Here is a 13,162-nt window from a genome sequence, read left to right on the forward strand (position 1 = left end):
TTGTATTTTGATTTTAAGAGTTTGTCTCTCTAAGAAAAATACATTATTTCAGATTTAGCTCTAGTAGCTACCATCTCTAATTTTTCATTTTCCCCAATTTCATTTCTGTTTCTGAGCTAGTAAGAACGATCGAAAGAACCATCCCTACATCTCTTCCGATTCTGAGCAATGGAGCATTTGTTCATCTGAGTGTTAATACCCTGTGTGTTACAACATTCCTTTATTAGAAAAAAGACAACTTTTCATCGTTTATTGGCGGCATTTATCAACTGACATCCGTCCGTCGTCCAATTAAACAGCTATATAGTTAATTTTAATTACATCGACAATTTTTATAGATTTCCTCAACTAAATACGACATAGTCAATGCCCATTAAGTATTCAACAATTAAAGAACTTTCACCATGTTTCTAATTTCAGTAATTCCCTTATCGAAAATTATAGGTTAAAAACGGCATTATCTCAGACAAGCAACTAGGTATCACAATAAATATGATGGTAGCAATTACTGGTGATGTGGGATTTTTCGAAACGAAAACGAGATATGCACCGATGATAAATGTTATGAAACGCACTACGTGTAATCATGCAGGACCGTCTCAAGGATCACAATATACTCTCTACTTGAATTTCATTTCACATACTCGCGTCAGACCAACATTATTACTACTTTAACGCGAAAATAGAAAAAGAAGCAGCAAATATGAACAAGTCAGTAAGGTACTCATGAAGAAAATAATGGAAATAATCAAATATTTAAAACAATCAATGGGAAAATCCAAAACTACATAAAGATGAATTAGACTTTATGTCACATAGTTTAATTTTATTATTCCACATTCCACAATATTATATACAATCATATCCTTCACACATATATCTACCTCACTAACAGTAATCTTTAGTTATTTAATTTTGTTAACAATTATTTTCCAACTTTTCACAGACATAATTATTCATTGCAATAGTATAATAATAAATTTAACACAATAAATAGCCACCTTTTGTATATATACTGTTTTCTCGCAATATTCTACCGTTTACCTTCAACCTGTTGCCTGCTTGCCTTGTTAGGCAACCAACAGTACATCACATAAAAATACTCTTAAATTCTGGTTTTTTTGGTTTGTTTAGCTTTGTTTTTCCACGCAAGTCTAATTATCTTTTATTATGTAGTGTATTTCCTTGTTTCAACAAAACTCAACTTTCATCTCGTCATTTCATATCCGATGACGTCACAACTTAAACCATGAAATATATCTGCATTAAATTTAATGAATCTATAAGTTATTCTGGAATAGAGAGTTGCTAATTTAAACTTTACAGTAGATTTTATTATTCAAATAATTTAAATTATTTTTGCAGACAAACCTTTGCATTTTATTAAAAAATCCAAAATCAAATGAAACTTTAACCAAAAATTGGCTTTATCTTGTCATGTCATGTCACCCTTGTCAAATTGTATCTCCACTTCCTAATTTCTCAGTTGGTCTGTGCCCATTGAATTGGCAGGTACCTAGCATCTTCGAGCAGGGAACCATGGCACCCTTTTAGCATGTGTTCCACTTTATCTATCAACATCGACTTGTAGTCATAACATTTTAATATATTACATTATGTAAACCATATACGATGATGTTAACACTATTTACAGTGTGCTAGTTTCAAAATACTCGGCAGGATGTAAGTATTCCCACATTTTTCATTTTAACAGTCACAGTTTTAACCTTTTGCTTTAAACTAACGTGGAAATACTTCATTCTAGGCACTGAAGATGTTCTGTTTAGAACGAAAACGTTTTGCAATCCATGACATTTTATAGTTTTAAATAAACGATTTTATACCAGAATACATCTCGAAGTTTTTACTTCTGTATTGGTTATTTAAAACAATGGTAATACAATGAACCAGATAAACCATATCTTGATTGGACAAAAGTATCATCTGATTATTATAAAAATCAGGAATATGAGTGGGACGGATTGTGACTCCGTGATCACTTAGTAAGACTAAATTTTGCAGTAAGAGAGGGAAAACGGGCACATACATCAAAAATAGCGTTCTTATTCATTTCTGTTCGTTGTTTTCAGCATCCATTCGTGACCAGCCATTCGCTTGAGGCTTGATGGCATCAGTCAATCTGGTTTCAGGTCTGCCTCTTCTTCTCTTATTTACTCTTGGTCGCCATTCAACAATTCGCTTCGTCTGACAGTTGTCTTCCACTCTTCCTATGTGTACTGCCCAGTTCCATTTTAAGATGGCAACCTTTTGCCTATAAAAATGGCATCTTTTTGGCAACGGATTTTTTGTTTTAGTTCGCCTATATTTATTGCTTTTTGCCTGTAGTTATGTTTTGTTCTTCCTGTCTTGGTGTTTATTCTTATTAGTGTTATTAGCATTAGATCGCTGTCTGTGTTTATCGTGTTTAACACTACTGTGTCTATTACGTTTCTATCATTGTAAAGAGAATATAATTATAGTCTATTTCAGTTTTTGTTGTTCCATTTGGGCTTTGCAAGTCCATCTTCTTTTTTCTTCTTTTTAAAGAATGTGTTGATTATCTATAATAGGTTGTTTTCTTTTCCATAATTTACTAGTATTTCTCATCTATTATTTATTTCTCCTAATCCATAGGGTCCTATTAAAATTTTATTTTGGTTACGTTCGTTAGCTCGATACGTTACGTTCAGAGAATTCTTTCCATACTTTTGCGTTGAAATCGCTCACTAAGATTACATACCTTGCTTTGTTTGTCATCATTGCTTCATTAATTTTTTCGTAGAATTACTCTAATTTTACGTTTGTAACGTTGGTTACACACGTTAATTTGGATGTCTATTGATATTATTTTTTTCGATATAGCCTTGTACTGTGTGATCCTGGATGTCACTACTGCTTTACTTTCATCTCCTTTATAGATTAGTTGGTAGCCACTTTTTAGTTCGGAACATTGCTCTCCTTTTCCTCGTACTTCTGGCAGTCCTATCACTGCTCATTTTATTTTCTTAATTTCTTCTTCCAATTCTAGCAGTTTTTCTTCCTAATTTGGTGTGTGTATGTTGAATGTAGCCATAAACCACTAAAGTAAGTGCCCCCAGAATCAATATTATATATCAATAGGACTGCCTGAAGTGTCAGTGCGAGACTTTCAGACACTACCTCTACCCGCCTGGGGTAATTCGTTTCGGATATTCGACATTTCATCAGAGGTATTTTAGCCGTGTCACGCTGACCAGGCGGGTTGACAGCTACCTGTTGGTCCGAGGTGATTTATTTTCCTCCTCATCATTCGGCCTATACTTGTCCACTGTTGAACTTAGACCTCCCGTAGTTCACCCCACAAATCCCTGTCCTAAGCCACTTTCCTCCAATTTTGACATATCCGCTTCAGGTCATTTGTCCATCTTGTTGGTGTCATCCTCTACTTCGAAAGACATCCTATCTGGGTGTCGACTCAAGAATACGTTTTGTTCATTTGCCGTCCTTCGTTCTCGCGACGTGCCCTGCCCAGTTCCATTTTAAGGTCGATATTCTTTTGATTGCGTCGGTTACTCCCGGTCTACGGCACAATTCTGTGTTGGTTATTTGGTCTCTAAGGCAAGCCGCACGCTAACGAAACATGAAACGTAAAACACGTTTCATGAAAATAAAACACGGCTAAACAAATCTTGAAGTCTGCCTACCAATGAAACGAGTGTGATTCATGCTCATAAAACATTTTTATTTTCGGAGAGTTTCATAAATGGCCGGACGTTTATTTATTTAGCAGTGTTTTATTTCCATGAAACATGATTTACATTTCATGTTTCTTTGATGTGCCTCCTGACTTGGGGTTAATCTCAACATGGACCGTTCCATTGCCCTCTGTTTTGTTCGAATTTTGTTTTTTTTTTGTTTTTTGTTCGAGTTTTTTTGTTTGGTCAGGAATTTCTCCCACCTGGGAATGCGTTCTCTAGTTCCCCGAACGAAGAATATTATTGAATAATTGAAGAATAATAATAGAAAGAATACATTTAGCAATATAATTGGCCCCTATTTCTGCCATTTCGTTGCATCTCATTTCTTATATTGGCTGCATAGGGCCAACTGCTCATTCTTCGTATTTATTGTTACGTTACTTAATTTACCAGCTCTGCGTTTTCTTTTATGTATTTTGCTGTAATTGAGAAAGGTATGTTTTCAAATTTTGCTTTGTTTTTATTTCTTATGTCGACGTAATGAGAGTAAGTCCTCAACTAAATATTTTGTACACAATGGGTTTACTAGTAAAATGATTTTTGAGTATTTTGACAAGACTTTTTAATGTTTCGCATAGGTTTTTTAATTTTTGTTTCTTTTATATTTCGTAACGGTAAATAAATTGTTGTCTTGGAAGTTATACCAGAGAACAACGATATACTAAGTTCCGGCTCTGCAAGACCATATTTCAGGCAGTCAGAATAACACTATCTTTTATTGATGTCTATTGTTAAAAAAATATGATTATCATTAACATTGGCAGTAGGTGTCCTACCATATATAGACTTAAAATATGCAATATATATCTTCACCTACCATTGTCTGCTAACGTACTGTAGTGTTTATAAGTACAATGCGTACGTAATTGTCTTACCACAATTAATTTCGTTACGAGCAGAGACTTTCATACACTTTCTCACAATTCATTCTGTATAAAAAAATTATTTGAAGGACTGACTATAACTTAAGCGCAAGTCTTACACTCATTATCTTGAAAATCAAGAAGATGTTAAATAAAGTGAAGAGTTCAATAACAAGGACGAATCTGGTGACTGTAGACCCGGTTATATAAAAAAAAAATTGTTTGTAAAGCGGTTTTACAATAGTCTCTGCTGAACTCTCTACCTTTGAATCGGGCATTGTATGTCGTAATATTTGTCTCTGTATGCTGTCTCTCTTCGGCCCATTTATCGCACTCAAAAATCGCGTATTTTGGACAATCTTCAGCGTCAGAGTAATGGTAGTTTGGGCTTTGAGTGTATCCGATCCTATGTGAATATGTTAGAAAATAACCATGGCTACTCCACAACTGCCTAAAATGATAACTCAGGCTTTATGTTTGCTGCTTACCCATTTGCTGATATCCGGTATCAGCTGCAGCCCACCGTCCCTTATCGGTATTCCACAAATTCTGTCATTTTTGCATGATCGCCTCTCTGTTTTCTTTCCTATTTTCACTACTGTTACGCTGTTAGAAAACCATTGGCTATACGTAACATTATACGTTACATTATTTTTCTCTGAGCACTCTCGAGCTTTTTTCTATGTGACTTCACGTCTACATAGTGCTCTTGACCACCCTGGGGCTGCATACACGCTTGTTTAAAGTTGGTTGCGTACTTTGGGTAAAATTCTCGAGACTGCATTAAGTGAAGACTTGTTTTTACTAAGCTGGTTAATGTTGTCCAAAAGAAAGGTTGCTATCTATTTCGAATCCCAGAAATTTTACAGAGGATTTTGGCATTATAGTTGATTGCTCTATTTAAAATACTATGTCCTCCCTGTCTCCCCATCTTTTCGGGTGCCAGCTTCAGGCTATTCTGCTTTAGCCAGTGTTTCATTTTCTATAAACATCAGGTCCTCCTTATGCTTATGACTAGCCTCAGGCTGTTATTACTAGTTCCAAATCATCTGCAAACCCGATTGTGTAGACTACGTTATGGTGAGGTAGCCTTATAATAGGCTCATATTACAAAATATTCCATAGAACTGGATCTACTAATGACCTTTGTGGTATCCCTGCTGAGGATTAAAGTCATTACCGGCTCTAGTTGAGATTTTCCTACCCTTTAACCCATTCGCGGATACGAATGCATATGCAGACACTTACAAAGGGAAATTACTGTCTGCATATGCAGTCGTATCCGCGAATGGGTTAAGTAGGTTTGTTCTATATGCTAAATTTCTTCAAAACTCTCAGATTCTAGACCATGGTGCCGAATTGAAGGCATTACGCATATCTTCCGTTATAAGTACGCACCATTTTCTTTCTGGAGTAACTCTTCTAGTTTCTAGGGTCAAATCTATCGCCATCTGGACAGCTTGGATAGTTGAGCATCCTTTTCGGAATCCATAATAATTTTCGGATAGTTTCCCTCCGGATTCCAAGTATTGCCTGGAATTGCCTGGTATTGCCAAGATCTAGCCTGTTTTTCACCATTTACTCATTTAATTTTTTATTTGAAATAGAATTTAGAACACATAGGGGTCGGAATGCGTTTGGAACTAGGTCAGTTTTCACTGGTTTTGGTATTAACACTAACTTCTTTGTGAAACTTTCCAGATTTCTGGGAATTCTTGTGTCTTCAACAAGTTGTTCATTACGTTCAATATATAATTCGGTTCTAACTGGGTGGTTACTTAGATAATGTATAGGTGTTATTCCATCTGCTCCAAGTGCTTTTCCATTTTTTTGACGTTTCATGGCTTCGTGTGTTCTTCCAGACTGAAGAGGACTACGTCTTCTGTAGGTGGGTCTACACTTCTGGTGTCTTGACGCGTAGGTCAATTATAATCTTCAGCTCTTTGTCTTCGGTCAACTGTATTTGTGGACCAGCACTTTTGAGTTTCCTCATCATCATTTGATAGCCTTTTTCCATATATTTTCTAAGCTATTGCATAATTGTTTCCAATTGCTTCTTAAGAGCATATTTCTCGGCTTTGTAGGGCTCTAACGGTAGATCTTCGTCACTGCCATGCTTCCTTGACCTTCTGTAGTTTCTTTTTGCTTGTATGCTTAATTTCTGCCGAATTTTTGTAAACATTCTTAATTATTTTAATGCAGATTTCTGGATCAGGTTGTTCATTTCCACCAGAGATCGCTTCTTTTATTAGATTTCCATGTACATTTTGGTCAAACATGGATTTTTGTCTATAGTTACCTTTGTCTCGATTGCTCTTTCCACCCTACGTACTCTCTTACATTGTTCTCTTAACGTTTCCGTATGCAGCTTACTCCAGTTGGTAATCTTGGGTGCTATTTTCTGGAGAATAATCAGTGTTTATGCTTGAGTTAGCTTTTGGGGCATCCTCTCAATTTTTTACAAGTTTGCTAAATAGCAGTTATCTCATGTTATTCTGTAGTGCATTTTGTATTAAATTATATTTTCATATCATGAAACTTTCTTTTGTTCCGAGCAAAATTAATGAGTAACATTTGGTTTAGTTTTATGTTGCACTTCTTGCAAATGACCTTGAATATGAGTTTCGCCGAAAAATAATAATCTACGCATTTCTCCATTAGAATAATTATTAAGGCTACAGGCTCTGTTTACATTTTTTCGCTTTAAAGACATCTGTATTCAAATTACACTTTGAGTTATGTGTCCCACTGATATACAACACCTTGAATTATGTGCCCCACTGATATCTATATATTACAAAAATATAAAAAAATATTTTTGATGTATAGTTAATAAAATAAATAGCAACAGCTGAATTTTGTTTACATTACTTAAATAACGGAATAAATTCAGCATATTCCGATGTTTTTAATCGTGGGAAGTATAATTGGCTCCAATTAAGACAGTTTTTGCCTATTTATTTAAAATTTATACAAAAATGTTAATTACCAAAAATTTTAAATATGACGTTGGTGGATAAAACGAGTTTTATTGTGAAAATTAAAAACATGAGAAGAAACAAGATGATTAATCAGTTATTCTGACAGTAGTTAATTGGAACATAGACTGCTCGTTGCTTTGTTTAGATTTGAGTACACTATATCATTTTAAATTTAAAGGACCTTTAATAACATTCTTTTTTGTATTACCCTTTCTTGTTTTATTCGTTTAGATCATATTTATTTATTCGTTTTAACACCAAACACATAAATAACACCAAAGAACTTTTCGATAAAGTCAATATACAGACGGATTTCATATCAATGGATGCTTGGCAAATATCGAATGTTTAAAAATCTTGGAAGAAAATTCAAAAACGATAAATTTGAAAATCATAGTCTAATTAAAAAATATATGAGTATTAATAATGGGTATTGCCGATTATGTCCCTTGGGACTTCTTGGAGCCGGTTCGGCAATCCATTCATGATTCCTACTGGGGTATATTGTGCCACTCCTCTACCGCAGCCGTCTTGAGCTACCCGAAGGATGTAGGGACTGGTAATCTTGCTCTTACCCGTTTTTTTTTGTGGTTGTTCCAAATGTGTTCAATTGGGTTAAGATTGGAACTGCGCCTCAGCCTGCACTGCAATTCGAGATGACCGCTTCATTGTCAGCAACGAACTCATACGCGTCTTTTTGAGGTGATAAATGTTAGTGTGAGTGAACGTACTATTAGAAGAAGACTGACGTAAAGAAATTTAAGGGCTTTATGTTCCGCTCGCGCACCACATCTATTTCCACAATACCGTAGATTGGCGTAGATGGCCGTTGGTCTTCAATAGACGCTATAGGCTGCGTACAACGTCACGCCGTAGGGAAATTGTTCATTTTCGTTACTTTTAATAAACTTTGAAGGACAAAAACTATCTTACAACCAAAAATAGTTAAAAAATAGTAATTCTAAAACAAATTTAAATTACGGGGTGAATTGAAGTGACCACCGACTTAGCCGATGTTATCCAATAGACGCCGTAGGATGCGTACAGCGTGTATTGGAGACCATCGACTTAGACTTGGTTTTCCGCGAGAATATGCTGACTGGACTGTGGCGGAATGGAAGAACATACTGTTCTCAGATGAGAGCCGAATAGCTGTAAGAGGTCCAGATTAACCGAAATAGTGGCTTACCGAGGAGGATCAATAATGCTTTGGGGAGGTATCTCTTACAAAGCTCGTGCTGATCTTGTTGTGGTCGATAGAGGCCGTGTGAATGCTCAAATATACGTGGAAGAAGTTCTTCAAGACTTGCATGCCTTCCGCACCCTTGATAAATGACTTTTTTTCAATATTTTTATTGTTTTGTTTTCCTAAACGGTAGTTTTCATTGTACCTTTCATTAAATGTGGTCTAAGATTGACCACATTTCTGCAAATTGAAAGAAATACAAGGTGGGCGGTAAATTGTGCCGGTGAATGTATTTTCTCATCTTAAAAACACTCCCATACGCCGATTTGTTCCAAGGTTGATTTTTAATTCAAAAAATTGATATTACCTGGAGTTTAATCAACATTTCCATTACTCGTTTTATGATTTACGCTCTAATTAAACTGTTATTGCTTTTAGTATCTTTACTTCTGACTTTAATACTGTGTAACAGTTGCGTTGACCGAAGACATGAAATATGTATGCTCTCAATGAATAGTTCATAACAAAAAAAAAGTGTGCATAGAAGTTTAATTTTAGTATAATAAAAAGAAAAATAATTGAATTCGTTTAGAATAAAATATGTATAGTCCGTCCGCTATAACTTTTCCCATGCGGTACGATTCATTTTCAATCAAATTAAGTCAAAACAGAAAGTGAAACGTACGCCGATGTGTGTAGTATATAGTATACACAGTATAAAATGTATATTTTATACTGTGTATACCATATATATAACTGTGTATACCTGTATATACAATATAAAATGTATATATGTTACCGTTAAAACCCGATTTCAGTTAAAACCCGAATTTACTAGGAAAAACTAGTTTTAACTAGTCAAAACTAGATTTGACTGCTAAATTCAGTTAAAACTAGAAATCGCGAACGGATTTCATTTAGAGTAGTTTATATGCGATGATACTTACTTAAGATACTTACGAAATTGTTCAACTTAATCTATGAAAGCGGAAAAATTCCTAAAGATTGGCTTAAATCCTCATTTGTTGTACTACCAAAAAAACACAGAGCCACAAAATGCAGCGACTATCGCACCATCAGCCTAATGAGTCATGTATTGAAAACGTTTCTTAGAATCATTCATCAAAGAACATATAGAAAAATTGAGGAAAGAATCTCAAGTACTCAATTCGGTTTTCGCTGTGGCCTTGGAACGCGTGATGCACTATTCGCAACCCAAGTTTTAATTCAGAGATGCAGAGATGTAAATCATGACGTTTTCATGTGCGCGATTGATTTTGAAAAGGCCTTTGATAAAGTTCGCCATGAAAAAATGCTACATATTCTCAAAACTACCGGTCTGGACGGTAGGGACATTAGAATAATCGCAAATTTGTATTGGGGCCAGGCTGCATGTATTAGGGTTGCGAATCAGTGCTCTGAAGAAGTAAAAATCAAGCGCGGAGTTCGACAAGGCTGTATATTGTCACCAATGTTGTTTAATCTTTACGCTGAAACAATCTTAAATGAAGTCTTGGAAAACGCAAAAGAGGGAATACTCATTAATGGTATGCTTATGAACAATATCAGATACGCAGATGACACCTTGTTGCTGACTGGATCAATTGAACATCTTCAAGCGTTATTGAATCGAATGGTGGCATTCTGCGCGATATATGGACTCAAACTCAACGCAAGAAAAACAAAGTTTATGGTTATTAGTAAACAGGCAGCCGTAAATAATAATAACTATAACGTAACAATCGGTAATGACTCAATTGAACGAGTAAGTAATCTTGTATATCTGGGTACTCATATTAATGAAAGCTGGAACTCTAGTACAGAAATAAAAAGTAGAATTGCCAAAGCAAGAACAAGTTTTATGAAATTTAAGAAAATCCTGTGCAGTCATGATCTAAATTTGGAACTTCGCATAAGAATGGTCCGATGTTATATATTCCCAGTACTACTTTACGGGGTTGAAGCATGGACACTGACAGAATCGCTTTTAAAAAACCTAGAAGCATTTGAAATGTGGGTCTACCGCCGTATTCTGAAGATCAGTTGGGTAGAAAGAGTCACAAACGAAAGGGTTTTGCAACGTTTGAATAAAAGTTGCGAAGTAGTGAACACGGTTAAAAGGCGCAAATTGGAATACTTTGGTCATATAATGCGTCACCCAGAAAAATATGACATACTTCACCTTGTCATGCAAGGTAAAATAATGGGAAAAAGAAGTGTGGGCCGCCGTACAACTTCTTGGCTTAAAAACCTACGCCAATGGTTTGGGAAAACTAGCACTGAACTATTTCGTGCGGCTGTAAATAAGACAATGATTGTTAATATGCTGCACAACATGAGAGCCAACGATCGACAAGAGGTCTCGGCACCTTAAGAAGAAGATATGCGATTCTCTTGTGATTGCATATAGATCAAATCTACCTGACAGCGACTATTCATTTCTGAATGCAATATAGGTTTGGACACAAGACCTCTTACGTTTTGTTTTTATATTTTTACTCTTCTTCCGTTGGCAGGTTACACACATTGGTATAAAAGTATTGATCATATCAATAAAAAGTTATATGTGCTTATTTCCTGGCGGTTTCAGTCTTCAACCTATCCCGATTTCCATGAAAAATAGCAAAATGGGCTGCTTCAATTATGCCAAAAATATTTTCGACAGGTACATAATATTTGATGGGATCAATTTTATTTTTGAAGCTAACTTTTTTATTTCGCCAACTTCAACAATTCTAAATCATTTTAGTCTTTGATTTTGTAATGGTGTTTTCTTGGCAGACAGTTCCGCATCTTGTACTTCGACCATTAATTTATTATATATGCTTTGGTCACAACAATGCAGTGACTTTCTTTCTTCTTTGTCTCTTCCATTTGTAAAATAATTTCCAAAACACGTTCTTTTCACATTCTTATATCTCTGCTCTCCAAAAAAACTACTTCGAACTAGTATAATCTACTCTAAATGAAATCCGTTCGGGATTTCTAGTTTTAACTGAATTTAGCAGTTAAATCTAGTTTTGACTAGTTAAAACTAGAATTGTCTAAAGCGCTTAGTTAAAACTAGTTTTTCCTAGTAAATTCGGGTTTTAACTGAAATCGGGTTTTAACGGTAACATATACACATCGACGTTCGTTTCAATTTATGTTTTGACTTAATTTGATTGAAAATGAATCGTATCGCATGGGAAAAGTTATAGCGGACGGACTATATATTAGTCAGGGATCCCAGGCATATTTTCACTATTTACTACTAACTAAGCTAATTTTTCGTGAGTAGCTTCATTTTGACGAGACGCCCAACTTTTTTCCTTACAACAAGTTCCGTATGTGGTAGATAACAAAGATAGCAGGGATAGTCCACGCCTATCCCTGCCTAGAGGCCTAACCTTGCATGCCGAACTGCCCCAAATTTTGCATGCCGAAGTGCACAATGAATTCCGCCGTTGCGTTAGCCGTCATCTTGATTTTAAACGGGAACCGTTTTTGCTCAATATTTCCGCCATTTTCAACTTCTCGACAAAAAGTATGAGAACTAAAATTGTTGAAAATGTGATTTTCTATAATTTCTTTCATTACAATTTTTTCGTGCGGCCGATATTTTCGGAGTTATGGGGGAAAATAATGGCAGTTCGAGAGCATAATAATTATTGCATTATTTTGTTTATTATTGATTCTTGTCGGACTAGCGATACATACCTGTACTTTGGATGAAAAATACACTAACCTATCAAGTGATACCTTTGTCCTACTGTTACTAATAAAAAAAAATGGTCTTGTAGTATTAACAACTTTTGAAAGTAGGACCAGGACAACGTACCACATAATTTGTAGGACAATGTGAGTGTTAAACATATATTTTTCATCCTAGACCAGTCGGGATAGCATTTGACCTTGCATGCCGAGCTGCCCTTTTTGTATAGTTGTTTATATTTTTGCCGTAAAATTAATAATAAACGAAATAATTCAATAATTATACTCATATTCAATAATTACACTATTTACCCCATAATTCTGAAAATATCGACCGCACGAAAAAAATTGTAATGAAAGAAATTATAGAAAATAACATTATCAACAATTTTAGTTCTCATACTTTTTGTCGAGAAGTTGAAAATGACTGAGATATTGAGCAAAAACGGTTCCCGTTTAAAATCAAAATTAGGCTAACGTAACGGCGGAATTCAGTCGAGATTTTAAATTTACACTACTATTGTCCCTCCCTAAAGATTAGGAAAATAAAATTTTGGGCAGCTCGGCATGCAAGGTTAAGCCTGTTATTCGTCTAACCCGACCGGACTATCCCTGCTATCTTTATTATCTATACCACATACGGAAAAAAATTAGCTTGTTAGTAGCAAATGGTGAAAATAGGCCTGGGATCCCTGACTATAT

General features: G+C 35.3%; 1 protein-coding gene across 7 annotated transcripts in view; it reads left to right on the forward strand.

The window, feature by feature from the left end:
- Nucleotides 1–13,162, forward strand: part of LOC114337868 (partitioning defective 3 homolog B) — a 295,752-nt gene that overhangs the window by 208,801 nt on the left and 73,789 nt on the right. The window lies entirely within an intron of this gene.

This window comes from Diabrotica virgifera, chromosome 2 (assembly GCF_917563875.1).
Source record: "Diabrotica virgifera virgifera chromosome 2, PGI_DIABVI_V3a".
NCBI classification, from domain to species: Eukaryota; Metazoa; Arthropoda; class Insecta; order Coleoptera; family Chrysomelidae; genus Diabrotica; species Diabrotica virgifera.